At 40.9% G+C, this 26,223-nt stretch overlaps 1 protein-coding gene and 1 pseudogene across 3 annotated transcripts in view; one reads left to right on the top strand and one right to left on the bottom strand.

Annotated features, from left to right (window-relative positions):
- The first annotated feature begins 11,389 nt into the window (after positions 1 to 11,389).
- BBOX1 (gamma-butyrobetaine hydroxylase 1) overlaps positions 11,390 to 26,223 on the top strand; it is a 93,483-nt gene continuing 78,649 nt past the window's right edge. For 2 of the 3 annotated variants that reach the window (XM_023230379.2, XM_023230378.2), the window contains exon 1: positions 11,390 to 11,465. The gene's annotated coding sequence lies outside the window, so the exon portion shown is untranslated. Of the gene's footprint in view, positions 11,466 to 11,789; positions 12,049 to 26,223 lie in introns of those variants that run through there. The other variant, XM_031933878.1, reaches the window with a different exon arrangement.
- On the bottom strand, positions 24,075 to 25,376 carry LOC111533773 (annotated as a pseudogene).

Here is a 26,223-nt window from a genome sequence, read left to right as displayed (position 1 = left end):
TGTAGGTCTCAGATGTTACTGGATACGTGCTGTAGAGACTAATACTTGCATCCGTACTGCCAAATCCTTGAGCTAGCACTGGAGGGATGCTATCAGCTTTCTTCCCCTAACTCTTGTTTGTCAATGTTTCTTCACTTTTCAACTAATCCATTTCCTAGATATCTTAGTATCATTTATCTTCCAATGGCTTGGGTGTTACTGGCTCAGCCAGGTGATAGCATGTTCTCTAGGATGGAAGAAACTTTTCAGCCATGCAGTTACATGATAATTTTCTAGATAACTTCTACATTTTCCACAATTGAGTTTTCAAAATGTCCTATTTTTTTCTTATACCTTTTTTTTTTTTTTTTTTTTTTGAGACAGGGTCTCACTCTGTTGCCCAGGCTGGAGTGCAGTAGTGCAATCTCGTCTCACTGCAACCTCCGCCTCCCAGGTTCAAGTGATTCTCCTGCCTCAGCCTCCTGAGTAGTTGGGATTACAGGTGCCTACCACCACGCCTAGCTAATTTTTTGTATTTTTAGTAGAGATGGGGTTTCACCATGTTGGCCAGGCTGGTCTCGAACTCCTGACCTCATGATTCGCCCACCTCATTTTTAAGGTCTTATTATGCCTTAGTGTATTCCATGTTCACTATCTAAATTTATGTGTTAACACATTGAAAATTGTCAACAACTGTAAGAATAATAAGGATTTGCAACTATTTTGACTGTTCAAAAATATTCCAGTTTTCTTCCTCCCAAGAGCACAGAAGGATTGCAGTCCCTATCTCCTTGAAGGGATGCATGGTCATTGACTTGCTAGACTAATGAAATGAGTGGAAATGATATGTGGCACTTGCAGGTGGCAGTCTTTAAATTCCAGGCATGATTGGCCGTGCTTGCTTTCTCTCTGCCACAGCATTAGGTGATGGTCCAGGCAGTAGAAGTGACATCGGTTGGATGTTTGTCCCCTCCAAATCTCACGTTAAAATGTGATCCCCAAATGTTGTAGGTGAGCCCTAGTGGGAAGTGCTTTGGTCGTGGGAGAAGATCCCCCATGAGGGTGTTGGTACCATCCCTGCAGCAATGAGTGAGTTCTCGACCTATTCGCTCACATGAGAGCTGGTTATTTTAAAAAGCCTGGCATTTCCCTTTCTTCCTCTAGCATCATGTGACAAACCCACTCCCCCTTCACCTTCTGCCATGAGTAAAAGCTTGCTGAGGCCTTCACCAAAAAGCAGGTGCTGGTACTGTGCTTCTTGTAGAGTCTGTAGAACCATGAGTCACAACAGACCTCTTCTTTTTCATAAATTACCCAGCCTTGGGTATTCCTCTATAGCAACACCAAATGGACTAATACAAGATGTTTCATCAATTTTAATCCCCAAGCTCATGGAGTAGATCCCCCTGGTGACTCATGATGAGCACGTCATGTATGTGAGAAATAACTCTCCTTTGTCTTAAGCCACTAAGATTTTGTAGTTATTTATTTACATACCATGACTTAACTCATTACAACTAATATAAAGATGCAAACTTCTAGGCTGTCCTCTGATTATATCCATTTTTGTTTTAGTTTAGAATTATCTCATGTTCATCATCTATAAAATAAGACTAGTGTGTAAGAAAGTGTGTAAGGGTTTCCAAGTTGCAAATTACTATATACTTCTAAATTTACCGATTATTTCCCTAGGCTCTGACCTTAAGTTGATGTCCATATTGACAAATCTATGTTTTCATTCAGCAGCCTGTTCTGATGCATTTTCAATACATTTGTGATCTGATCACAGGACTCTCCTTTTGGGAGATCTTTTTGAGAAAGGACTCCTTTTTGTCGGTACAAAGGAAAACTGTAGACAAGACCTTTGCTAATTTTCCTAGGGATTTGAGCTTATAGAAACAGGAGACAGCAAAAGTGACTTTTTGTTAGTAATTGGTAAGTTTAAAAAAAAAAAGCTATTTGTAGCACTATGAAGTAAAAAATTAAAAAAAGAAAAAGAAAGTCTACCTGCTGAGAAAATATTGAGGGGGGAGACAATGGTTCATTTAGGGCATGTAACAGCACTGAAATACTTTAGGAGAAAGAAAAAGTCCTCACCAGAGTTAAAACATCTGTTATTATAAATTACTGAGAAAAGAGCAACACTTATACTGTGTATAAATTACCAAACAATGGAAAATGTTCATGGGTGACAGCTGTTTCAAATATAAATTATCACTCATCATTAAGCTTTATTCAATTACCCAAGCAAATGAGAGAGAAAATGTCACTGAATCTTGTACATGTCTTTATTTCTAATGTGTTCATCTTGAAAACTCAAGACATTCTTCACTGAGGGCAACATATGGAATGACTAAATCTCAAGTATTAATTCAAAGCCATTTTTCTCTCCACTATCCCAGGATACAAAATGCAGCTGAGAACAAAGTCAGAGTATAAAACACAGACTTTCTTCCCCTAGGCTCAGATAACAGACATGCAGCCAAATGGAATTTTACCAAACTTTCTAAAATGAGTAACACTGTGTGAGCACTGTTCCCTTGGGAACTTTATGAAAATGAGATATCTATCACAAAGGTTTCTCCAAGAAAAAAAATTCCTTCAGAAATGGGCATGTGTCATGACCTAGAAAGAACTGCAGAAAATTACAAACACCTAAGAATAGTTTAAACTAAAAAAAACTTGAATTTTCCCTAAATATGATAATAAAAAAAGAAATTAAAATTTATTGAATGTCTAGTACTCATTCTTTCAACAACATTTATTGGTTATATATAAGATGCCAAGAACCATGCTAGATGCTTTCACATGAACTGTCTCATTTAGTCAATAACACTGTAAAGTACATATTAATTTATAGATGAATGGCTTGCCTAAAGTCACACAACTAACAGAGTCTTTTATGTGAGAAGTATTTAAGGAACTCTACTACATGCTAGCAATTTTTTTTTTATTTGAGATGGAGTTTCGCCCTTGTTGCCCAGGCTGAGGTGCAATGGCACCATCTCGGCTCACTGCAACCTCCACCTCCCAGGTTCAAGCAATTCTCCTGCCTCAGCTCCCGAATAGCTGCGATTACAGGCATGCACCACCACACCTGGATACTTTTGTATTTTTAGTAGAAACAGGGTTTCTCCATGTTGGTCAGGCTGGTCTCGAACTCTCAACCTCAGGTGATCCACCCACCTCGGCCTCCCAAAGTGCTGGGATTACAGGCATGAGCCACTGCACCTGGCCCCATGCTGGTAACTTCCTGTGTACTAGAGCCCATCACTAACATTTAGGGGACCCAGGATGAGCATACAAATTGAGGTCCCTATACCAGATGTCTAAATTTTTAAAATTATAAACGCTGGTGTGCTGGAGCCAGGTACAGGCCATAGGCCTCTCTTCCCAAATTCAGATTTATTAATGTTGTACTGGTAGCTTGAAATCAGCCATGGTGGAAATATTTAGACCATGGTAAAGGGCAGACACTACAAATTGTCCTTTTGTTTGTTGGTTTGTCTTTAGAGAGCCTCTTTTTAAGCATTTACAAGCACAGCACTTCTTATAACAACCTAACCTTTGAATAAAATATGTTATACTCCTTAATTTTTAAAAATATACCTTCATAGTTACATGGAAGGCCAAGTTTGAATTTAGTCCCAGATTCCTTGTTGTTCCACACCAGAATTTGGCAGAGAAGAGAGAGCCATTCCCCAGAACTATGCCCCCTCACCTGCACGATGAGACCCTAGCCCTCTCCACTTCTCATCACATCCCATGTTTCATCATGCACTGGGAAGGAGTTCATGTGAAACCCTGTGGACACTCCAGCACACACATCAAAGCTTTGTCTATCTGTACACCACACACACATAGAAAGAGCTGCCCTAGATCACGTCTCTGGGCCTAGGGGCGCATACACCAGGGGTGCAGAACAACCTCAGTTGACTTGATGAAGGGAGAGAATACTCACAGATTCTGGAAGCAGACACAAGTCTTTAAAGGTCTGAAATTTCAGCATTATCTAGAAAAGAAGGACAGTGTAGGCTCTGGGTAAGTCCCTTTTTCTTACCAATAAATCACCCCTTAGGGTAGTGCAGATGGAAGAGGGCTCAGACAGAGCCCTCTAAAACACAGGGCTCAGGATAGAGGCCTCTATTGCCTGATCTAAGAATGGTACTAAATACAGAAGTTTCAAAGCCCTCATGGAACTCATGTTCCACTAAGGTAAGTTATAAAATCATCAAAGTATTTTAAAGATCTAATTGTTTATACCCACACTCCTTTTTAGCTCAAGTAAAATGTTAGTAATCACCATGTATTGGCAGCATACTATTTACTCAGAGCTTACCAAGTTCTTGGAGACTGAATGACTAAAAATTCAGGGCCTAGGTATTAATTTTAGTAAGCAAAACAATTATTGACATTTATTTATCACAAAATAATTGTCAATGGAAGGGGTCAGAGCAGCTTCGCATTCCATGAAAAAAGTGCTCCTTCTACCCGCCCAGCTGAATCCTTTTGCAAATTGTGGATTAGTTTTGCTCCCCGATCATGGCACCTGTCACCATGGGTAATAAGAGCACTTTCATTATTTACCTAAGAATTTAGAAATATACCTTCATAATAACCTGGAAGGTAAAGTGTCAGCAACACTGGCTGTGATACCAATGCTGCCTCTTAGGTGTTTTGCAACCATCTGTAGTTCATGAAACACTATGGTCTCATTTTCTCCATCTGAAATCTAGAATATTAACATTGTTCACTACTTCTAGGATAGTACATTTAGAGGCTGTATGTGAAGGCAAGCTGAAACCTGTAAAAAGTTAACATAGAGAAAAGAGAGTCCTCAGGGAAATGCTTTCTTTTTTCTTTTTCTTTTTTTTTTTTTTTTCAGTCTTAAAGAGGCTTTCACAGCCAGGTGAACCAGCTGCCACCAAGGGACCAAGACAACTGGTGCATTCCCAACAGACCTTCGGAGGGAAGGCACCAAGAGTGGACAGAGGGAAGACACAGAAGCTGGATTGAAGTGGGAGGAAGCTGGGATCCGTGCATGGGGCTATCATGCACCAGGACTCATTCTTGGCCCCCAAAAACCTCAAGGGAATTGGGTAAGTTGAACCAGTGAGGAGAAACCCACTCTTGCCATAGGCCTCTGGAATCACAGTGGGCGGAGACCCCTCAAACACCACAGACACTTGAGTTGGCAGGCAGAGCTGCTTAGAGAAGTGATAGGAGCAGCATGCCAGTGGAAGCAGGGCCTACAGGGTTTGGCGTGGGAGCATCTGTAGCAGAACACAGCCAGGGAAGCCCATCTTCCTAGGTGCAATTTGCTCCCATAGGAGACTTTAGCTCTAGGGGAATTGTCTCAGACCTGAACTCTGCAGCAATGTCCTGCCCATAAGACTATGTCAGTAAGACCTAAGCACCCGTTGGACTGATGGCCTCTCCCAGGGCCAAACCTAGCCACACCTGCTTGTAGGGCAGCTAGAGGGTGCCCTGGGGGCTGCATCAGAGCTCCTGCACTGGCTGATGGTGCCTGGCCCTCACTGCCATGCACCAACCTGCCTGCTCCCTCCCCATGCTGCAGCTTACCGTGGGCCCACAGCAACCTCTGATATGGCTTTGCTGGCACATATGTAGCTGGGCAGGTTTTGCCTTCCTTGTCCCACACATTTATGTGTGCACCCTGCCTGTCACTGATGGGGTGGGAGTGCACTCTGCTCACCCTCCTGGACCATTATTGCAGTAGAGCCTTGGCAGGCACAAAGCCAACCAGTCCCATCCCCACCATTGCCTAGCCCTGGTGCCAACACTACCAAGGAAGTGAAACTATGCACAGAGAACAGCAGACCCTCCCCAACCCTGAGTGACTACTCTTGCCTGTGGCACACAGAAAACACACAGTCTTGTATCTACAAGCACCCCACCCACATGCTAACCCCATCACCAGTGCCACCACAGGCACAGTTGCCAGCAGCACTCCCCAACAACACCATGAGCCATGCTGCCGTCACTACTGTGGTGAATGCCTGCATGGAGGGAGGCCTGGGCACAACTAAGGAGTATGTACCCACTGTGCTGCTGCCACTGCAAATGAGAATGGATCCTGCAACTACTGCAGGATGGCTGCTGCCACTTTGGCTGACACCACCCTTTTTGCTGACAAAATAATCCTATATCCAGAAAACTTCATAGTCTCAGCCCAAAAGCTCCTTAAGCTGATAAACAACTTCAGCAAAATCTCAGGATAAAAATAATTGGTGTACCAAAATCACTAGCACTCCTATACATCAACAACAGTTAAGCTGAGAGTCAAATCAGAAACACGATTCTATTCACAATTGCCACAAAAAGAAAAAAATACCTATGAATACAGCTAAAAGATATCTGCAAGGAGAACTACAAAACATTGCTCAAATAAATCAGAGATGAAACAAACAAATGAAAAAAAAAAGTTCCATGCTCATGAATAAAAATGATAAATGTCATTAAGATGGCCATAATGTCCCAAGCAATTTATATATTCAATGCTGTGCCTATCAAACTACTAATGACATTCTTCACAGAACCACAAAAAATATTTTAAAATTCATATGAACCAAAAAAAGAGCCCTAATAGCCATGAATATCCTAAGTAAGAAGAATTGAGGAGAAGGAACTCCCTCTTCTCCAAAGCTGGAGGCATCATGCTACCCAACTTTAAACTATACTATGGGGCAGCAGTAACCAAAACAGCATGGTACCAGTACAGAAACAGACAAATAGACCGGTGGAACAGAATAAAAACCCAGAATAAAGTGGCACACCTACAACTAGCTGATCTTCAACAAAGCTGACAAAAATAAGCAATAGGAAAAGGACTCCCTATTCAATAAATGGTGCTGGGATAACTAGCTAGTCATAAGCAGAAGATTGAAAATGGATGCCTTCTTTACACCATATACAAAAACTAACTCACGATTAAAGACAAAAATGTAAAACTCAAGACTATAAAAATCCTGGAAGACAACCTAGGCAATACCATTCTGAACATAGGAATGGGCAAAGATTTCATGATGAAGATGCCAAAAGCAATTACAACAAAAGCAAAAATTACAAATGAGATCTAATTAAACTAAAAAGCTTCTGGACAGCAATAGAAACTATTGACAGAGTAAACAGACAACCTATAGAAATGAGAGAAAATATTTGCAAACTATGCATCTGACAAAGGTCTAATATCCAGCTTTCATAAGAAAACTTAAGCAAATTTATAAGAAAAAACAAACTACATTAAAAAGTAGGCAAAGGACATGAACACTTTTCATAAGAAGACATACATGCAGCCAAAAAGCATATGGAAAAAAGCTCAACATCACTGATCATTAGAGAAACGCAAATCAAAATCACAAAGAGATACCATTTCAGATCCAGTCGGAATGGCTACTGTTAAAAAGTTAAAAAAAATTTAAAAAAAAAAAAAAGATGCTGGTGAGGTTACAGAGAAAAAGGAATGCTTATATACTGTTTATGGGAGTGTAAATTGGTTCCACCATAGTGCAAAACAGTTTGGTGATTCCTTAAAGACCTAAAAGCAGAACTGCCATTCAACCCAGCAATATCACTACTGAGTATATACCCAAAGGAATAATTCTATCATAAAGACAAATGCAAGCATATGTTCATTGCAGCACTATTCACAATAGCAAAGACATGGAATCAACCAAAGTGCCCATCAATGGTAGACTGGATAAAGAAAATGTGATACATATACATCACGGGATACTATGCAGCCTTAAAAAAGGATGAGATCATATCCTTTGCAGCAACATGGATGGAGCTGGAGGCCATTATCCTTAGCAAACTAATACAGGAATAGAAAACCAAATATTGCATGTTCTCACTTATAAATGAGGGTTAAAAGATGAGAACACATGGACACATAGAAAAGAATAACAGGCACTGCATCCTATTGCAAGGTAGAGAATGGGAGGAGAGAGGTGATCAGGAAAAATAACTAATGGGTATTAGGTCTAATACCTGAGTAACAAAATAATCTGTACAACAAACCCCCATGACATGAGTTTACTTCTATAACAAAGCTGCATCTGTAACCCTGAACTTAAAGTTAAAAAAATTAATTAAGGTATAGTTGGCAGGTAAAAATTATATATATTTATGGTGTACAACTTGATGTTTTAATGTATGCATATACTATGAAATCATGAAATCTAATTAACATGCCCATCACCTCATATACTTATCATTTTATGTTGTGAGGACATTTACTATCTAGTCTCTTAGCCATTTTCAAGTATATAAGATGTTATTATTAACTGTAGTACAGTAGATCACCTGAACTTATTAATCCTATCTGACTAAATTTTTGTACGCTTTGGCCATCATCTCACCACTCCCCTGTCCCCACTCTCACCCCCTGACAACCACCATACTACTCTATGCTTCTATGAGTTTGACTTTTTTAGTTGCCACATGTGAGTGAAATCATGCAGTGCTCATATTTCTGTGCCTGGCTTAATTCACTTAGTACATGTCCTGCAAGCTCATCCATGTTGTCACAAACTATAATTATTTTCCAAGACTGAATAGAATTCCATTACATGCACACACACACATGTACACAGACACACACACACAACATATTTTCTTTATCCATTCATCTATTGATGAGACCAGGTTACTTTCCTTTATTGATTCTTGTGAACAATGCTATAATGACATCAGTCTAGGCAATGGTTTTTTGTATATGACCCCAAACACAGGCAAAAAAAGCACAAATAAATGAGGTGGCATCAAAAAAAAAGCTTTTGCACAAACAAAGCAACAGTCAACAGGGTGAAAAGATAATCTATGGAATGGGAAAAAATATTTGTAAACTATCCATCTGACAAGGAGTATCCAAAATATATAAGAAACACTCAATAGCAAACAACTCAATAGAAAAAAAATCTGATAAAAAATAAAGAAAGGATCTGAATAGACATTTCTCAAAAGAAGACATGCAAATGTCCAACAGATATATGAAAACAATGCTCAAATCACTACTTATCATGGAAATGTAAATTAAAACTCAAACTACAATGAGAAACTACCTTACACTGTTGGAACAGCTTTCATCAAAAAGACAACAGATGAGTATTGAAGAGAATGTAGAGAAAAAGGAATCCCTGTACACTAATATGGTTTGACTCTGTGTCCCCACTCAAATCTCATCTTGAATTGTAATCCCCATAATCCCCACATGTCCAGGGAAGGAGCTGGTGGGGGGTGATGGATCATGGGAGTGGTTTCCTCCATACTGTTCTTATCATAGTGAGTGAGTTCTCACGAGATGTGATGGTTTTACAAGGGGCTCTTCTCCCTTCATTCATTTGCTCTCTCTTGCCTGCCACCATGTAAGATATGCCTTTGCTTCTCTCTTCTGCCATGATTGTAAGTTTCCTGAGGCCTCGCTAGACATGCAGAACGATGAGTCAGTAAACTTGATAAATTACCCAGTCTCAGGTATGTCTTTATAGCAGTGTGAGAATAAACTAACACACACACTGTTGCTGGAAATGTTAACTGGTAAAACCATTATGGGAAACAGTATGGTGGTTCCTCAGAAAATTAAAAATAGAACTATCATATGATTCTGCAATCCCACCTCTGGATACATATCCAGAGGATATAAAATAAGCATGTCCAAGAGATGGCTGCACTCCCATGTTCACTTAAGAAACTTCTTCCAGTGGAGAGCAGCGTTTTGATTATTTGCCTATTTGTGAGAATCGATTCTTTATGTGCAAGTCTTTAAACTTTATTAACAGATTTACTTGTTGGTTTATTTGTTGTTTGTTTTATTTAATCATTCCATTAGAAAATATGTATATTCGGCACATTCTTGTCAGCAACTTTCTTAAAGCTGAAACAGAATTTACCTAATTTATTCCAGTAATTGTTACTAAAGTACAAAGTGTAAAGGAAAAATTAATTGTGTGTATTTCTGTGATGTCATGAATTATTAAAATATAATTATCTGCTTTTGGCATACCTATAACTTCAGTTACTGTGGGTTTAAGATGCTGGTCACATTTATGACGGCACCCCACATATTACACACCCTCCTCTCATACATGGAAAACGAAACCTGCTGTTGTTTTCACTGGACAGTGGGTGTCAGTAATTTGACCTGGAGACTGGGGGGAAGAAAGGAGGAAAGTGGAAAAGAGGTTCCTTTCTTCAGATTCAGGGAAACAGTTTAAATTTTATTGTTAAAGGATCTGACAAAGCATCGTTTAGGGAGGGGATGCTGCCATTCTGGAAGGGGAGATTTCCCATAATTGGTTACCTCTTATTCTTTCTTCACTGAGTCTCACTCACAGCCCTGTAAATCCTTCGGGCAAGAAGCAACAAGTTGCAGGCTGCTTCTCCATCTGCCTAGGAAGCGGGTGTCAGGTGGGAGGAGGGCAGAGGACTCATGCATCTCTCCCCTGAACCTTAGTTTCCACCTGCAGACTTTCTTTTAATGTAATCTAGACTCTGTTAGGACCTAGGACCTGAGACCAGTTCAACAATCTCTCCCCCTGCACTGGGCACTCTCCAAGAGTATGCCTGGCAGTCAGGCTCTGAATCCTGGCATGCTGCCTATTCTGGCCTTTCCCTTTTGTTGCCCTAAGGGCTGTGTGTTGTGAATCAAATCACTGGGCAACGAAGTACCTTCAAAAGAGCCCCAAGCTCTCTGGCAATTACTGTGTATTCCAGCCAAAACTGCAAAGAAAGGAGGGCATCAAGCTAAGGGGACCAATCCCCGTCTTTCTACCAGTCCCTTGTAACTACTCAAGCTCCCTTTAAAGAGGCTCATATTGGAATACTCTGTTGACAAGTAGATACTACTTCACCTCTGCTAGGGTGAGTGCTGGTAGCTCCTCCCTGTTAAATGCACATCTCAATGCCTCTGCCCTAAGTGCATTGTGCAATAAATGAGCTGTCACACTGAACAGGTGGGAAAGAAGTGAACTGCTTGTTCACTTGCTGCTGTTGCCACTGCTGTTCCAGAAATAGAAGATAAGACAGGTGAGAACTGCTTTTCCTTCTATCAAGAAAGATTCCAAACTGAGGCAATGCTTTGCATCGAGTTCTGGGTTTTGTGGTTTTGGGAACCAGCAGTAGTCAAAGTATCTTCTCTTGGTAACTCCTTCCCCTCTAGGCCATAAAGGCTCTTTTGTTTTTTAAATAAAACACAACAGCACACACAAAAAAACAAAGATAAAAAAACCTTCAAGCTCCCTTCAGTAGTTGCTACACCTTCAGATTGAGACATCCTTCCTTATTTGCAAACCTCAGCTGCGTCCCGGGGCAGGGCCACAGTGAAACTGCCGGAGCAAAAAGGCTTCCAAGAAAAAGTACCACATCAGACTGGAAACTGGGGACAGATCAATCCTGGGATATGATGAGCATCAGAAGGCTCCCTCTCCAAAGGACTTAAGAACCAAAGCTGACAGTTTCTTTACTTGGTAAGTTTTGTGTGGTTTGCTGTGTAAAGCATATCTGAGAACAGGTATTATTGAGCTCAACTTCCTTTTCTCCTTATTGGAAGGGTTTGTGAATTCAAGTCCGTGGACTGAGGTGGTGGGGAGCATCCAATTAGAACTCTAGTCACATGTAGCTCACAGCCATGTGGGCTGTGCTGGGGATGGTCCATCAAGCATTTGGAATAGCCTTGGTTTTTGGAATGCAGTGGATCTGATTGCTTCCTGGCAGCTTCTCTTTCCCAATTACGTTTGGCTTAGTCTGATAGTCAAACTACTTTACAATCCCTAAGCTGATCCAGAAAGTATACAGAGGAGACAGAGAGAACGCTGTCTAAAAAGAGACTGGGGATGGGGGAAGGAGGATTCTGGTTGGATTTTCACAATGTTCCCTGAATAATCCACAACCCATCCCAAAGAATGGTGACTGCATATGATACCCTGGCTCTTTGTTAAGCTCAAAAAGCTGACTATAACATACCTCTTTAAAATGCTGGCCAATTAAAGCCATTGCACACATTTTCAATTGTTTTGTTCCCTTAATGAAACTCAAGAATGTATATTACAGGTATGGATTTGATTAAAAATGTAAGGTTTCTCATAATGAATATATGTTCTGGTTCAAATAATTTATAAGTTTCCTAAAATCTAAACCCAGTACTTTGCATTACATCAGAAAACAAAACCTTGATAATTTGAGTTCCAATCTGAACATGGTGATTCCACTGAAGTGAAGCTAATGTTTTCCTTTGTATAATTTACAAATGAATTGTTTGCATGAAATTTAATGCAAGCCAAATTGTGAACCTATTTTAGAGAATGGACTGGTTTTTCTAATGGCGTTATTTTTGTTGTTATAGTTGCTGAGATAGGGTCTTGGTCTGTCATCCAGGCTGGAATGTAATGATGCAATCACAGCTAACTGTAACCTCAAACTCTTGGGTTCAAGCGATCCTCCTGTCTTAACCGCCCAAGTAACTCAGAGTACAGGTATGCACCACCATGCCTGCCCAATTTTTTTTTTTTTTGGTAGATGTGGGGGAGTCTCACTATGTTGTCCAGGCCGGTGTCAAATTCCTGTTCTCAAGCAATCCTTCTGCTCTGGCCTCCCTAAGTGCTGGGATTACAGGCCACTGCACCTGGCCTCTAATCGCTTTACAGAATTCATTATTTACATGAGAATATATTCACAAATTGTTAAGTATCTCAGCCACCTATTAAACCAAGTTTAAAAATAATAACAACGACCATTTTACAATTTTAAAAAGACTTCAAGTTGAAGAGCCTTAGGTAGCAGGTATCTTGAGTAGAGTATGTATGTATTTAAATGATGTTAAAGAGAGGCACTACAAATATTGTCTGGTCAAATTCCATCTTACCAAGTAAAAATTAATTAATTTTATTATTTAAAGGTTGAAATATAAAATAATAACAATATAGTTAAGCCTCCATGGTGTAATGTCTAGAAAACTTCTTGCCCTCTCTCTCCAAAGCTGAAACGTCAGATGGTGAGGTTAATTAACACACAACAATCTTGAAGGTTAGCTACTAATTTTTTTAAAATTATACTTTAAGTGCTGGGGTACATGTGCGGAATGTGCAGGTTTGTTACATAGGTATATACATGCCATGGTGGTTTGCTGCACCCATCAACCCGTCATCTACATTAGGCATTTCTCCTAATGCTATCCCTCCACGCTCCCCCTACCCCACGACAGGCCCCGGTGTGTTATGTTCCCCTCCTTGTGCCCATGTGTTCTCATTGTTCAACTCCCATTTATGAGTGAGAGCATGTGGTATTTGGTTTTCTGTTCTTGTGATAGTTTGCTGAGAATGAGGGTTTCCAGTGTCATCCATGTCCCTGCAAAGGACATGAACTCATCCTTTTTTATGGCTGCATAGTATTCCATAGTGTATATGTGCCACATTTGCTTTATCCAGTCTATCACTGATGAGCATTTGGGTTGGTTCCAAGTCTTTGCTATTGTGAACAGTGCTGCAATAAACATGCATGTGCATCTGTCTTTATAGTAGAATGATTTATAATACTTTGGGTATATACCCAGTAATGAGATGGCTTGATCAAATGGTATTTCTGGTTCTAGATCCTAGAGGAATTGCCACCCATTCTTCCACAATGCTTAAACTCATTTACACTCCCACCAACAGTGTAAAAGTGTTCCTATTTCTCCACATCCTCTCCAGCATCTATTGTTTCCTGACTTTTTAATGATCGCCATTCCTGGCATGAGATAGTATCTCATTGTGGTTTTGATTTGCATTTCTCTAGTGACCAGTGATGATGAGCTTTTTTTCATATATATGAAAAAAATGTTGCATAAATGTCTTCTTTTGAAAAGTGTCTGTTCATATCCTTTGCCCACTTTTTGATGGTGTTGTTTATTTCTTGTAAATTTGTTGAAGTTCTTTGAAGATTCTGAATATTAGCCCTTTGTCAGATGGATAGATGGCAAAAATTTTCTCCCATTCTGTGGGTTGCCTGTTCACTCTAATGATAGTTTCTTTTGCTGTTCAGAAGCTCTTTAGTTTAATTAGATACCATTTGTCAATTTTGGTTTTTGTTGCCATTGCTTTTGGTGTTTTAGTCATGAAGTCTTGGCCCATGCCTATGTCCTGAATGATATTGCCTAGGTTTACTTCTGGGTTTTTATGGTTTTAGGTCTTGCATTTAAGTCTTTAATCCATATTAGTTAATTTTTGGATAAGGTGTAAGGAATGGATCCAGTTTCAGCTTTCTGCATATGGCTTGCCAGTTTTCCCAACACCATTTATTAAATAGGAAATCCTTTCCCCATTGCTTGCTTTTGTCAGGTTTGCCAAAGATCAGATGGTTGTAGATGTATGGTATTATTTCTGAGGCCTCTTTTCTGTTCCATTGGTCTATATCTCTGTTTTGGTACCAGTACCACGCTGTTTTGGTTACTTGCAATCTTGTAGTATAGTTTGAAGTCAGGTAACATGATGTCTCCAGCTTTGTCTTTTTGCTTAGGATTGTCTTGGCTATGTGGGCTCTTTTTTCATTCCATATGAAATTTAAAGTAGTTTTTTCCAATTCTGTGAAGAAAGTCAATGGTAGCTTGATGGGGATAGCATTGAATCTGTAAATTACTTTGGGCAGTATGGCCATTTTCACGAGATTGATTCTTCCTATCTATGAGCACGGAATGTTTTTCCATTTGTTTGTGTCCTCTCTTATTTCCTTGAGCAGTGGTTTGTAGTTTTCCTTGAAGAGGTCCTTCACATCCCTTGTAAGTTGGATTCCTAGGTATTTTATTGTCTTTGAAGCTATTGTGAATGGGAATTCACTCATGATTTGGCTCTCTGTTTGTCTGTTATTGGTGTATAGGAGTGCTCAGGATTCTTGCACATTGATTTTGTATACCGAGACTTTGCTGAAGTTGCTTATCAGCTCAAGGAGATTTGGGGATGAGATGATGGGGTTTTCTAAATATACAATCATGTCATCTACAAACAGAGACAATTTGACTTCCTCTTTTCCTAATTGAATACCCTTTATTTCTTTCTCTTGCCTGATTGCCCTGGCCAGAACTTCCAACACTATGTTGAATAGTAGTGGTGACAGAGGGCTTCTTTTTCTTGTGCCAGTTTTCAAAGGGAATGCTTCCAGTTTTTGCCCATTCAGTATGATATTGGCTGTGGGTTTGTCATAAATAGCTCTTATTATTTTGATATATATTCCATCAATACCTGGTTTATTGAGAGTTTTTAGCGTGAAGAGCTGTTGAGTTTTGTTGAAGGCTTTTTCTGCATCTATTGAGATAATCATAGGGTTATTGTCATTGGTTCTGTTTATGTGATGGATTACATTTATTGATTTGCATATGATGAACCAGCCTTGCATCCCTGGATGAAGCCGACTTGATCATTTTGGATAAGCATTTTGATGTGCTGCTGGATTTGGTTTGCCATTATTTTCTTGAGGATTTTCACACCGATGTTCATCAGGGATATTGGCCTGAAATTTTCTTTTCTTGTTGTTTCTTTGTCAGGTTTTGGTGTTAGGCTGATGCTAGCTTGATAAAATGAGTTAGGGAGGATTCCCTCTTTTTCTATTGTCAGGAATAGTTTTAGAAGGAACGGTACCAGCTCCTCCTTGTACCTATGGTAGAATTAGGCTGTGAATCCATCTGGTCCTGGACTTTTTTTGGTTGGTAGGCTATTAATTGCTGCCTCAATTTCAGAAGATGTTACTGGTCTATTCAGGGATTTGACTTCTTCCCGGTTTAGTCTTGGGATGGTGTATTGTCCAGGAACTTATCCATTTCTTCTAGATTTTCTAGTTTATTTGCATAGAGGTGTTTATAGTATTCTCTGATGGTAGTTTGTATTTCTGTGGGATTGGTGATGATATCCCCTTTATCATTTTTTGTTGGGTCTATTTGATTCTTCTTTCTTTTCTTCTTTATTAGTCTAGCTAACAGTCTATCTATTTTGTTGATGTTTTCAAAAAACCAGCTCCTGGATTCATTGACTTTTTGAAGGGTTTTTTGTGTCTCTCTCTCCTTCAGCTCTGCTCTGATCTTAGTTATTTCTTGCCTTCTGTTAGCTTTTTGATTTGTTTGCTCTTCCTTCTCTAGTTCCTTTAATTGTGATGTTAGGGTGTTGAATTTAGATTTTTCCTGCTTTCTCTTGTGGTCATTTAGTGCTATAAATTTCCCTCTACACATTGCTTTAAATGTGTCCCAGAGATTCTAGTATGTTGTGTGTTTCTTCTCATTGGTTTCAAAGCACATCTGTATTTCTGCCTTCATTTCATTATTTACCCAGTAGTCATTCAGGAGTATATTTAGTTTCCATGTAGTTGTGCAGTTTTGAGTGAGTTTCTTAGTCCTGAGTTCTAATTTGATTGCACTGTGGTCTGACAGACTGTTTGTTATGATTTCCGTTCTTTTGCATTTGCTGATGAGTGTTTTACTTCCAGTATGTGGTCGATTTTACAATAAGTGCGATGTGGTGGTGAGAAGAATGTATAGTCTGTTTATTTGGGTTGGAAAGTTCTGTAGATGTCTATTAGGTCTGCTTGGTCCAGAGCTGAGTTCAAGTCCTGGATATCCTTGTTACTAATTTTAATAGTACTTTTTTTTTGTAAACTGAAAACATTACTTAGAAAATTATTCAGCCACAAATTTTCCATGATGGAATAGCATGTCAAAATTCCTGTTTCCTGATTTGTTTTAATGCGACCACCAGAGCCGGCGCCAGAGAAAAGGCAAGTAGGCAAGGTAAAAAGGAAACTTTATTAGGTAGCCAATGTAAAGAAAGAGGAAGCGAGGTTCACCGGTCTCTGGCGGCGGAGGCCGGGGAAGTCGCTCTCACGTTCTCGGAGGAGGTTCCTGGGTCCCGTGTATGAGGAGGGGCCGAGGAAATTCACGCCGCGTGCCTGCCGGGAGCGGCTTTTATGTTTTGGGCCTGGGAGTGGGAGGGCAATAGGCGGGATGCGGGCGTGTAGGGGGGCGTTCTGTAGGTGTGGCCAGGTAAATCTCGGTCTCTTCGGATTGACATCACCTGGCACATGTCCGGTTGATCTGCACCTTCCCGGGCGCCGGCTACATTTTCGCGTGAGGGAAAAGTTGGTGATCAAGATCCCGGAAGTATGCCATCTTAGTCACCTTTGTTCTTTGTTTCCCTCTCCCTCCATCTAGACATTTCCTTTGCATTCACATCAGTTACTGCGCCTCTCCAGGCTTCAGGTCATCTGTATGATGGAGGTGATAGCACTGATCTTAGAAGGTTTTCTAGGGGATTAAGGTAATGTGTAGAACGTATCAGCTGAGTAGCTAGAATGTAATTGCTGTTTAAACGGTTTGACACACACCTTGCACATATACATCCATACGATTTGCTTGTTTCTTTTATTTTGATCATTTTTTATCCTACCACCTAGAGGGAGGAAGTCAAACATATCAGTGCATCCTGCTATATTATAGCAGGTTTGATAACTTACCCAGAGGAAGAGAAGATGAATATTAACAGATACTGACATTTGCTAACATAGGCCTATGCTGGTCTTGTTTTCCATGTATTAAAAGCACTCAAGAAATAACAGGCTTTTATTCTGAGGGATAAGTAATTTAGTAGATAAATCAGCCTTCTCAGGCACATATTAATCTGCTACGATTTTAATTTTATATATAATAACTATAAAGTTTCTGCATCCACTTCCTGTGAATTCCCTCCAAAGCCTATGATGGAAATTAGTTGTAATTAATGTTTGAAGAATTTTTGCACATTCTTTTATGAGAATTTGAAAAGTGTCACTTAATACATATACACTTGGCTGGCAAATGCAGGTTTGGGGCAACCTCTCTCACTAATCAGCAATGTGAGCTTGAACAAATTACATCCAACATCTCTGAGCTTCTATTTTCCCTGCATGTCTGATGAGGGCCCTGTGACCCAATAATTGCACAGGCTGTTTCTTTCTGGCTCTAAAAGCCCTAGCTCTAAGTTACTTTTAGTTCCAAGATCAATGCATAAAATAAATTTCAAAGCTACTTTCTTAATTTTCCAAACAGTGCTGAAGAATCAGGAGACAAATTTGAATTTGTAATATTAAGGAAAAGAAACAAAGGGAGAAAACCCACACTCATCACCGAAGTAGAATAATTTCAAAATCAAGCAATTTAGTTTTGCCCAACAGAAGTCCCAGACAAACTTCTATTACTCTGAAGAGAAAAAATATGGTAGGTGAATGCATTAGGAGGGAAACACACCACACACACACACACACACACACACACACACTACACACATGTATTAATATGAAATGAAAGAAACCTATCCCATCAGATAAGAATATGCCAAAAATCCAAGGGCTGTTTTTCAGAACAGATGACACTACTCCTTCCCACCAAAACCAATCTGATATTTCATAAACTAAATTATAATTGTAAGAAGAAAAACAAATAGGGAATCCTTTCCCCATTTCTTGTTTTTGTCAGGTTTGTCAAAGATCAGATGGTTGTAGATGTGTGGTATTATTTCTGGGGGGCTCTGTTCTGTTCCATTAGTCTATATCTCTGTTTTGGTACTAGTACCATGCTGTCTTGGCTACTGTAGCCTTGCAGTATAGTTTGAAGTCAGGTAGCATGATGCCTCCAGCTTTGTTCTTTTGGATGAGGATTGTCTTAGCAATGCGGGCTCTTTTTGGGTTCCATATGAACTTTAAAGTAGTTCTTTTCCAATTCTGTGAAGAAAGTCATTGGTAGCTTAATGGGGATGGCATTGAATCTATAAATTCCCTTGGGCAGTATGGCCATTTTCACGATATTGATTCTTCCCATCCATGAGCATGGAATGTTCTTCCATTTGTTTGTGTCCTTTTCTATTTCATTGAGCAGTGGTTTGTAGTTCTCCTTGAAGAGGTCCTGCACATCCCTTATAAGCTGGATTCCTAGATATTTTATTCTATTTGAAACAATTGTGAATGGGAGTTCATTCATGATTTGGCTCTCTGTTTGTCTGTTATTGGTGTATAGGAATGCTCGTGATTCTTGCACACTGATTTTGTACACCGAGACTTTGCTGAAGTTGCTTATCAGCTTAAGGAGATTTTGGGCTGAGATGATGGGGTTTTCTAACTATACAATCATGTCATCTGCAAACAGGAAAAATTTGACTTCCTCTTTTCCTAATTGAATGCCATTTTTCTTTCTCCTGCCTCATTGTCCTGGCCAACATTTCCAACACTGTGTTGAATAGGAGTGGTGATAAATGGTGCTGGAAAAACTGGCTAGCCATATGTAGAAAGCTGAAACTGGATCCCTTCCTTTCACCTTATACAAAAATTAATTCAAGGTGGATTGGAGACTTAAAATATTAGACCTAAAACCATAAAAATCCTAGAAGAAAACCTAGGCAATACCATTCAGGACATAGGCATGAGCAAGGACTTCATGTCTAAAACACCAAAAGCAATGGCAACAAAAGCCAAAATTGACAAATGGGATCTAATTAAACTAAAGAGCTTCTACACAGAAAAAGAAACTACCATCAGGGTGAACAGGCAACCTACAGAATGGGAGAAAAATTTTTGCAATCTACTCATCTGACAAAGGGCTAATATCCAGAACCTACAAAGAACTCAAACAAATTTAGAAGAAATAAACAAACAACCCCATCAAAAAGTGGGCGAACGATATGAACAGACACTTCTCAAAAGAAGACATTTATGCAGCCAACAGACACATGAGAAAATGCTCATCATCACTTGCCATCAAAGAAATGCAAATCAAAACCACAATGAGATACCATCTCACACCAGTTAGAATGGTGATCATTAAAAAGTCAGGAAATAACAGGTGCCAGAGAGGATGTGGAGAAATAGGAACACTTTTACACTCTTGGTGGTACCGTAAACTAGTTCAACCACTGTGGAAGACAGTGTGGCGATTCCTCAAGAATCTAGAACTAAAAATACCATTTGACCCAGCCATCCCGTTACTGGGTATATACCCAAAGGATTATAAATCATGCTGCTATAAAGACACATGCACACATATGTTTATTGCGACACTATTCACAATAGCAAAGACTTGGAACCAACCCAAATGTCCATCAATGATAGACTGGATTAAGAAAATATGGCATATATACACCATGGAATATGTGCCACAATAACAAAGACTTGGAACCAACCCAAATGTCCATCAATGACAGACTGGATTAAGAAAATGTGGCACATGTACACCATACACTATGCAGCCATAAAAAAGGATGAGTTCATGTCCTCTGTAGGGATACAGATGCAGCTGGAAACCATCATTCTCAGCAAACTATCACAAGAACAGAAAACCAAACACCACATGTTCTCACTCATAGGTGGGAATTGAACAATGAGGACACTTGGACACAGGAAGGGGAACATCACACACCAGGGCCTGTTGTGGGGTGGGGAGACGGGGGAGGGATAGCATTAGGAGATACATTTAATGTAAATGATGAGTTAATGGGTGCAGCACACCAACATGGCACATGTATACATATGTAACAAACCTGCACGTTGTGCTCATGTAACCTAGAACTTAAAGTATAATAAAAAATAAATAAATAAAAAATAAGAAAAATAAGTATAAAATAAGAAAATTTGTTTTACAGGTGTTATTTAATTTGTCAAAGAAATCCCACTGATAAAAATTCATCCTGTATGGCTAGGAGCATCTACATTTTTCTTTTCTTCAGAGAAACAGAATAGCTTATCATCTAACTAAATTGCCATGGTGCTTCAACTGAGGTCAATTCTAACAAGTCAAGTTGGTTAAATTACAAAAACAAATTTCAACAAATCATGTTAATATGCAAGCTATAATTTTCAGAAAGCATTTGCTTTTAAATACTGACGATCCATGATTTTTTTTTATTTTTTTAAATTTTCATCACATTTGTCCCAGTAGACCTTTAAATAATCTAGAAAAAGTTAAAGTGGGAACTTATTTTCCCATTTTGCCCTGCTCTTGTTTTGATTACCTTTCACATTTATCATAAATTTAAGAAAGGGATTGTGAAGAGAAGGAATGACCCACCAAGTTTCTATAGAGATACCTAAGTGACATGAGCAACACCCAAGTCTTTCCAGTTCTTCCACATTCTCCCATGTGCCTTGGGCACCCTCCAATCAGACACTATCCTGACATTACCTCTTGGAACACCTTTCTCAGGATATCCATTTGGCAAAATGGGTTGGAGATAATGTTCTCAGGTTCCCCCAGTGATTGGAAACGTGCTTCTCCCTCTCTCATTCAAACCTAGGTAGAAGAAAAAAATAAAAGATGGAAAGCTCAAAACAGCAGTCTGAAATGTAATTGATGTTTCTTGGCACAGATGTCTATAGGAGTGGTCAGTCACTTCAATAGTTGGTGTGACATGGACACAACACCATCTTTAAGCAGAGGAACAATGTTCCTCATGGTAGAAAACGAATCCCTGGACTGAGTATTCATTAAGTATTAGTGTTTCACATTTCAAGTTATATCAAAATACTTTCAGCCAAAAAATTTTCAAACACATGAATGAATATATTTTTAATGCATTGAGTTTAATATATATATGAGCACACAAAGAACTTCATAAAAATACATAAGAATAATTTTTAAATGGTCTTATTCCTACAAGAACTTAAGATAAATTATCTGTATGCTGGTATTTCCTAGCCTCTTTCTACTTCTGTTTTTTGGGTAATTACAGTAGATTTTTTTTTTCTTTGGCTTGAAATGAGGATTCAATGAGTTATTATATAAAAGAACTTCAAACAGTGAGTGGCATAAAGAAAGTATTCAGAAAATGTAAACTATCATTACTTTTACTACTACTGCTACTTCTACTACTATTACTACTCTTGTAATCTTACTGTCAATACAATTAAAACTAAAAATCTTTTTTCACTTTATGTTGTTATTTTTCCTGTTTTATTGAGGTAAATTGACAAATAAAAGTTGTAAACATAATGGTCAATGTGATGCTTATGTATACATTGTGAAATAATTCCCACAATCAAACTAACATATTCATAACTTTACATAATTATCATTGTATGTTGGAGGGGTGAGAACGCTTGAGATCTACTCTTTCAACAAATTTCGAGTACACAAGACAGTATTATTAACTATAGTGACTATGTTGTACATTGGATCTCCAGAACTTATTTATCCTGAATAAGTAGTATGCTTTGACCAACATATCCCCATTTCTCCCACCTCCCAGCCCCTGGCACCCACTGTTCTGCTCATGACTTTTATGAGTTTGGCATTTTTAGATTCCATGTATAAGTGAGATCATATTGCATTTGTCTTTCTGTGCCTGACTTATTTCACTTAGCATAATGCCCTTCAGGTTGATCTGTGTTATCAAAAATGACAGAATTTCCCTTCGTTTTTAGGGCTGAATAATATTCAGGGGTGTGTGTGTGTGTGTGTGTGTGTAGACAGATGATAGATAGATAGATAGATAGATAGATAGATAGATAGATAGATAGACAGACAGACAGACAGAAGATAGATAGATAGATACGGGTTTATATATATACCACATTGTTAATCCACTCATCTATCAATGGACACTTAGTTGGTTCCGTATTTTGGCTGTTTCGAATAATGCTGCTATGAACGTGAGAATGCAAATATCTCGTTGACATACTGATTTCATTTCCTTTGCCTATATGGCCAGTAATGATACTGCTGGAATGGTAGTTCTATATATTATTTGGTGGGGAACCTCCATACTGTTTTCTTTTTTTTCTTTTTTTTTCATTTTGAAAAATATATATTTACAGGAACAATTCCCCATTCTCTGGGACTCTTTAGAAAAAAAAAAAAAGTCCATTCTGGGGAAGTAAAACAAACAATGGAGACGAGAGTAGCACCGTCCCCCAAATCACCAACCCCCAGGTCCCGAGGCCTGGGCTGGGCCAGCGCTAAAAGTGAGCTCAGGAGTCTTTTGAACCCACTCTCTCTTGCCTAGAATAGAGACAGGACAGGCTTTACGTCCCCCATTCCTCCCTCCCAACTCCAGTGATATTAAAAGGGTCCTTTGTACCCTCCACAGGAAATTGGGGGGCTGGGAGGGAGGGAACTGAAAAAACACGTTTGGTATCAAAAATAAACACGTGGAGGGGGGAGGCGGCAGGAAGATTCCCCCCAAATCCCTTCCTTCCCACCCACCCCACCAAATATAAGAAGAGATGACTCCCTCTCCCCTATTGAGAAGCTCCATTTAAAAATAGATTATACTATCAAAATGGCAGTGGGGAAGAGACAGGGAGACCTGGAGTACTGGCTGGAGGGGCCCCCCAGACGGGGACCTTCCCCAAAAAAACCCTCCATTGGGAGGAAACAGGCAGGACCCCAGGGAGGTTGGCAGACAAAGGAATGGCTTTTCAGGGGAAGGAAGAACAAAAGTGACATTCCTCCCTGGCCAAAGTTGGTTGAAAAAGGATAAGCTGTCTGAGAGAAAGGCTGGGGAGGTGGAAATTTCTATTCCAAGGGTGTGATTCTTCCTTGGCCAAGACTCCCAACCCATTAAACGGTACAAATTCTTCCTGGACCCCTGAGTATGGCCAGGAATAATAAAACAAACTAACTCTTCTACTCACATCTGAAAATGGAGACAGGGCTCCCTCATCTCCCCAAGGGCAGGCTGAGAAATAAAGAAAGAAAGGTCGTTCTCAAGCCAGACCCCGATTGTCTTGTCTTGGGGAAAAAAAGTGGGGAGGTGGGGGAGATGCCCTAACCACCCTAAAAGGTTAGGTCAGGCTCCTCCCAGTGGCCTTCAAACAATAAATAAATAAACCGCCCCTACCATTGATGTAGGAGACGTGCAAGGGCGACCACTGGGGGACTGACAGAAAACAGAGAAGTTGTGGATGCTATGTGTTTTCTGTGGAGGAGATAATGAGAATTACTCTTGAGAGTAATCCTTCCCAAGGATCCCCACCCCACCACAATCACAGCATGAGTCTTTCAGTTGAACTATGTTTCTCCTTGAGATGGCTGGCTGGAGAGAGCATGGATGGAGTGACCCCAGAAGGGGTGGTGGTGGTGGTGGTGGTGGTGGTAGTAGTCATGGCTTCTGGGGCCCTGGGGAGAGCACCACGGGGATCGAGAGGCCATCCACGCTGATGGAAGGGATGTGCACCTGGGCCCTGCCACTGGACGGAAACTGGAAGGAGAGCTTGGCCGGGCTACGGGGCGCAATGGGACTCACGGTGCTCCAGAAGTGAATGCTGGGAGGCAGCGAGCTGGGTGTCAGCAGCACCGGGGTCAATGTATGCGTAGGAAGTAGGGACGGAGTTAGCGCTGGCTCAGGCGCCTGGAGGCCGGAGCCAGTTCCCGATCCTGGGGTCCGTTCGGGTCCTGGCCCACCTAGCAGGCTCGGGCTGAGTGGAAGCTCTAGGTCCCGGGGCTTCCGGCCCTTCTGCGGCTGGGAGATCTCAGGGCTGGAAGCCGCGTGGCCGCCAGCCTGCCTTGCGGTGTCCACAACGACCGCCGGCAGCCGGGCTGGCACGCCCTCCTGTGGAGGGACTTCTGGCTCGGCCTCGGTAGTTTCCGGCACAAACCCTCTCTCCCCGGCAACTTCCAACTCTTCCTTGGGGCCTTCCACTTTCACTTCCGGGGGCAAAACCTGGCCCAAACCTGGCTCCACGTTCAGCTCTTACGATTTCAGGTTTGGGGCCTCGGGCGGGGTCAGGATGACCTGCAGAAACAAGCCGGCCTCCTCAGCCTCCAGGCAGGCCTCCAAGGGGCTTGGACTGGTGCTCCTGCTCCCCGAGGGGGGCGCTGCTGCTCCTGCAGGAGCTGCGTTGGGGAGCACCACAGCAGGCCGAGGATGAGGGGGTGGCTGTGGCTGCAGAGACTGGATGGTGAAGGTGGAATAGAGGCCCGAGCCCACTTACTCATTCCGGCGGCTACGTGCCAAACCGCTCGGGCCTGCCATTCCTGCATCCTTGGGTGTGCCTGGCTTTCCAGAGGCAGTGTCCCCTGGGGCGGCATGTACAGCAGCAAGGGCCACATTTGGCATGGCCGAGGTAACAGACACCTCTGGCTGGGGCGGGCAGTCCTCAGTGGAGCACCCTGCGACCTCAGGATAGGACACAAACTTATAGACAAACTTCTGGCCGCTCACTTTGCGGATGATGTTCTTGTCATAGTAGTACCGCAAGGCCCGGCTGAGCTTCTCGTAATTCATGTTGGTCTTGTTCTTGCATAGCCCCCACAGCCAGGCCACCTCCTCTGCATCCACCAGCTTGAATTCACCACCATCCCGTGAAGTCCAGGAGATGATGTGGCCATTGCCTTGCTCTCTCAGCAGCTGCAGCAGAAACTGCCACAGCGTAACAGATGGGTCCATCGCTGGAGGAGTGGCCATCCCAGGGGTACCTATGTGTAGCGTGGCGGTAGCGTTGGCAGTGTTGGCAGCTCCGGGGGGCGGGGGCTCCATACGCGGCCCCACCACCCCCTAGGCCTGGGTTCCGAGGCGGCGGTGGCAGTGGTGGTGGCGGTGGCAGCGGCCGCAGCACCTAGAAGCCCTATACTGTTTTCTATAATGGCTAAAATAATTTACATTCCCACTAACGGTGTACAAGAGTTTTCTTTTCTCCATATTCTCACCAAGACGTATCTTTTGTCTTTTTTGACAACAGTCATTCTAACAGGTGTGAGATGATATCTCATGAGATGGTTTTGGTTTGCATTTACCTGATGATAATTGATAGCATCTTTATATACTTGCTGGCCATTTATATGCCTTCTTTAGGTAAATATCTATTCCTTTTCTTTGCCTGTTTTTAAAAGTTTTCTTTTATTTTTTAGAGGTAGAGTTTTTCTGTGTTGGCTAGGTTGGCCTCAAACTCCTGAGTTCAAGCAGTCCTCCTACCTCAGCCCCTGGAATAGCTGGGATTACAGGCATGTACCACTGCACCCAGCTGCCCATTTTTTAATTGAGTAGTTTGTTTTCTTGCTATTGAGTTGTTTGAATTCCTCATATATTTTGGAGATTAACCCCTTATCAGATGTGTGGGCCCTGCTGTGGCTTACAGAAGAGTCAGCATGAATTCCTCATATATTTTGGAGATTAACCCCTTATCAGATGTATGGGCCCTGCTGTGGCTTACAGAAGAGTCAGCATGGTTCCATTTGAAAGTGACTTTAGCTTATTGAATGATATAGGATGATTGCTTAACTTATTTGATTAAAATAAGTAAAAACATAGA

Source organism: Piliocolobus tephrosceles, chromosome 13 (genome assembly GCF_002776525.5).
Source record: "Piliocolobus tephrosceles isolate RC106 chromosome 13, ASM277652v3, whole genome shotgun sequence".
In the NCBI taxonomy this organism is placed as follows: Eukaryota; Metazoa; Chordata; class Mammalia; order Primates; family Cercopithecidae; genus Piliocolobus; species Piliocolobus tephrosceles.
Note: the sequence above shows the minus strand (reverse complement) of the source record. Positions and strands in the feature narration are given on the sequence as shown.